Genomic DNA, 4,422 nt, shown 5'->3' with positions numbered 1-4,422 from the left:
TATTCCATATATATGTGTTAGCATACGGTATTGGTTTTTCTCTTTCTGACTTATTTCACTCTGTATGACAGTCTCTAGGTCCATCCACCTCACTGCAAATAACTCAGTTTCGTTTCTTTTTATGGCTGAGTAATATTCCATTGTACATATGTGCCACATCTTTTTTATCCATTCATCTGTCGATGGACACTTAGGTTGCTTCCATGTCCTGGCTATTGTAAATAGAGCTGCAATGAGCATTGTGGTACATGACTCTTTTTGAATTATGGTTTTCTCAGGTAAACCTTGGCTTTTTATCCATTCATCTTAGAATCCTGCTGAGTTATGTATCAGATATTTACCATTTTCACTGACTCTCACATGTACATTTTCCCCACCTTTTAATATCTCTGCAATTGAGATGCATCACAATTTATGTCATGTCATGGTTTGCGTGGTGGCCTTTTTCTTTTTAAATTATACGTAGACAATGTGCATCTTAAAATCAGTGACATTTTACAGTCAATAAAATAAAGTAACTCTCTCTTTTTTTGAGGCAATTGTCTAATATTCATTGGTTAAGTGGAGCAATTTGAAGCAGTTTCTAGGAGTCAGCCACTGTAGCAACTTTTCAGCAAACAAATGACCATCAGCATTTCCAGGACAGTCATGATGCTCTTTCAGCCAGGGAGTGGAGTCTGTTTTTCACTTGAACTTAGGTTGACCCTGTGATTTACTTTGATCAATAGAACATGGGAGACACTGTGAGACTTCTGGGCCGTAAGAGGACTTCCAGTTCTTTTGGAGAGCCAGCAACCTGCATGTAACTAAGACTGCTGAATGAGGAGTGACCACATGGAGAGAGAGGCACTTGGAGGAGAAGGGAGGTCCCTCAGCCATCGATGCGCCAAGCACGTGAGTGAGGCCATCTTGCATCTTCCAGCTCCAGTCGATCTGCCTCAAATAATACCACGTGAAGCAGAGGTAAACAGTCCCCACTGAGCCTGATCTGAATTCCTGACCCCCAGAATCATGAACAATAACTCGGTTTTTGTTTGAAGCCACTAAATTTTAGGGTGGTTTGTTAGGTGGTAATAGATAACTGGGACAGCAATTGATTTAGGACTTAAATCCTACCAACTATTTTTCAATTTTCCCCAATTTGGAGCAAACTCTCCCCCTCAGATAAAGAAATATCCTTCAATGGTATGAGCCTTAGAAAAACTGCCCATGTTTCTTCCTGATCAGATTTCCTGGCACTAACAAAACAATCCATGAAGTACTATGAGAAGTCACAATCCAAAAAGAAATCCTGCTGGGATCATCATTTGCTCAAATCACCTTCCCACTTACAATTGTTTCTACTCAATGTGATGGTGCTTCCTTGGGTATCTGGGACTCCTAAAGTGTGTTTTCCTACATAAACTAATGTAAAACTACATAATCACCGGGGAACCAACTCTAAAAATGTCCAGTGCTTCTAAACAAGAAATGATTACCTAGCCATGGCAGTTCTACAAGAGGACAAATATTGAATGATAACTGTTGTTCAAGAACATGATTACCCAGAGAAACTGAACTGGTTCCAAAAAACCTCAGAACTACGAGGGCACAAGATGTGTTTGCCAAAGCAGCAGTCATAGTGGAGGCATATCTCCTGAGAATGGCCAGTCAGAACAACTAAACCTTCTGGCCAAGCAGGATATCCTCAGTGTGTGCGGCCGTTTCTCAATAGGAAGCATGAGAATCAGGAACATTGCAAAAGGGAGGGCAAGAACTCTGAAAGATTAATATCCGGTAAGGTGTGATAGGGAAACTTACGCTAGTTAGTTTGCAGTAACAACCTCAGGAGGGAAAGCTATTTTGGTAGCCAAATGTGGAAAGTCAACGTTAACTGAGTAAAACCATGGGGTCATAAAGATAGGAATGTGCATGAATTCATGAGTCTGGTTTTCCTAAGCTTCTTTGCTCTTTCAGAAGAAAATTTCCTCTATTGCTCCATGAAATATGAGTGTATACGTGTTTACACTTTAAAATAAGCCACATTAACTCTTAAGGTCCTATTATTCCTATTCCACAGCTTAATCCAGGTATGCAGTCCAATAACTATAATTGCTTTAACATTTCTTTAAAAGTAAACACACTACTTTTTACTTTGTGTCTGCCTACCCTTCTTCATGGGACAATAAAATTGGGAATGAAATATCTCCTGCAGCCTTTGACTGGCACCTGAGACCTTCCCTGGGATCTAGCTGGGGTTATAAAACCTTCCATGAGTCCGAATCAATCTTTCAACCCAGAAAACCCATCCATATGAAATCTGTGGACATCAGTCTACTGATGGATATAATCAAGCTGCAGATTAATACTATCTTTATTGTGATTTGGTGGAGAGTAATACTTGGCTTTGGATTGCTACATAACACCCAGGAGAGACGTTAGCCCAGAAAGAAAACTATGGAACAGAATCACCAAGAAAAAGCAAACCACAAAGAAAGGAGAGAATGGTGTCAGTAAAGTTTAACCTGACAGTTACTGCTATGAATTCAATGATTTTATTTGCAATGAGGCAGAAAGAAAGTATCCTTTCCCTACCAAATACAAAAGCACGTTATTTTGTCACTGTGGCAAAGACACATTGAGCGACATTCAGTTGGCAACACCCTATTGAGGCCTCCTTGCCTTTTCCCTAGACCTCATCAGCAGACCTGGGGTAACAATGCCAGATATCATAGGCTATGCATTAAAAATCCTCATTCGAAGCTAAAAAGAACCACTATTGGTTTTTCTTCAAGTAAATCTAGAAAAAAAAATTTCACTTTCTCTTCCGGCAAGGGAAGTAGGGGAATTCACACCAAATCAGAGAGCCAAAGTTGAGTTCCCTGAGGTATGACCCTTCTCTCTTGACAGGAATAGCTGTAAGTAACTTTGGGGGTGACAGTGCAAGATGTCCTCGTGACCTCTCCCAGGTCCTGAACATTTCCCTCATAGCACGTGTTTTCACTTTTCTTTGTGATGCTCTGATGAAGGAACACTAATTAAGCCTACTTCTAAAGATGCAGACGGCCCCAGCAAAGTAGGTAGGGAGGCAGGAACACCGATTTCACCTCAGGGCTGAGCACAGAGAATGGGAAAAGGCAGGGCTCAGGAAATGTGTACTGAAAGCTTGAAGGTTGAACGTACATGCGACATCGATCTTGTTAGGACTCCCAGGTGGGGCACCAGAGCTAGGATAGTGAGGCCAAGGAGAAGGGCAGCTGAGGGCGGAGGAGATGACCCTAGGGAAATTACGACCTCAGTGACATAGGACAAGGACAGTGGGAAGCACTGGGCATTCAGGGAGAGGGACCTTCCAAGATGGCACAGGGTGCAAAAGGTTGGTGGAAGGGGACCTTTCAAGGCGTGTGGGGGTCTCAGGTCAGCTTGATTTTCTGGAAGAGGAATGAGGGAGTACTTCTCTTCCTTCTCTTCCTCCCTCCTTCTGTGGCCAGGGGCTAAGACTCTGGTGGGAACTGTTGGCACCAAGACTTAAATTCATGCTGGGCTTCTTTAACTTCTTTGGCATCTGTGGACAGGTTCTTCTAACTCAGTCACCCTTGTTAACCATATTACATAGCACATGATATTCTGCAAACCACTGGCTTAGAAAAACAACTTGTGGACTGCTTTTAAGGTAAGACTGTCTATACCTCATTGCAGGTCAACCTCTTGTGGCTACACCCAGAGTCTTGCTAAAGTCAAGCCCCCTTGGTCAGCGTAGAGAGCCACAATTTGCTAATCAAGGTTGCGCTTGAAACAGTTGGGCAATGAACCAGTTTTCTTTATCTTCCTTTGCATTGTCAGTGGTCACCATGATTCATAGGGCATAGTTCCTCGAAAGGCAAAGAAAAAAAGACAACAGAACAAAATACTTCATATTGCCTATGGCTTATGCATACATATTTTAATATTATTTATAAGTGCATAGTTAAGAGTGTTTGGGTCTTAGAGTTGGAAGCGTAAAATAAAACTATGGTAATTAAATATAGGTATTGGGTAATTGTATTTGTTCCTAATCTATTTTTTTAACTGACTTACTGCAACCAAAGTAAAAGATAGCGACTATTAGTGCAAAGCTGATTCCTCCAATGTGGGGGAATTAAGACTTTATAGGTATATACATGACACATACCAATTAAAAGTCTTTTGATTACTTTTTGGATTAAATATTATGGATTAAAATCCTGAGACCTGAATCTTCTTGTAACAGTATAGGTAGAAGAGAAAGTCCAATCAGGATGTAACAAGATTATAAGACCACTAGTTCAGTGGTTCTCAAAGTGAAGCCAGAGGACCCCTGGGGATCCCTGGGTTATCTTCAGGAAATTCACAAATCCCTGCCTTTTCCAACTGCATATCTGTGTAAGGCTGAATTTTCTTCATATTCTTCAGTTAAAACAGCAT

General features: G+C 41.2%; 1 long non-coding RNA gene across 2 annotated transcripts in view; it reads left to right on the top strand.

Annotated features, from left to right (window-relative positions):
- LOC129392140 (uncharacterized) overlaps positions 1 to 3,739 on the top strand; it is a 153,189-nt gene extending 149,450 nt beyond the window's left edge. For both annotated transcript variants that reach the window (XR_008617424.1, XR_008617425.1), the window contains one exon: positions 729 to 3,739. This is a non-coding gene — a long non-coding RNA (uncharacterized lncRNA). The remainder of the gene's footprint in view (positions 1 to 728) is intronic.
- Positions 3,740 to 4,422: the final 683 nt, after the last annotated feature.

Source organism: Physeter macrocephalus, chromosome 5 (genome assembly GCF_002837175.3).
Source record: "Physeter macrocephalus isolate SW-GA chromosome 5, ASM283717v5, whole genome shotgun sequence".
Lineage (NCBI taxonomy): Eukaryota > Metazoa > Chordata > Mammalia > Artiodactyla > Physeteridae > Physeter > Physeter macrocephalus.
Note: the sequence above shows the minus strand (reverse complement) of the source record. Positions and strands in the feature narration are given on the sequence as shown.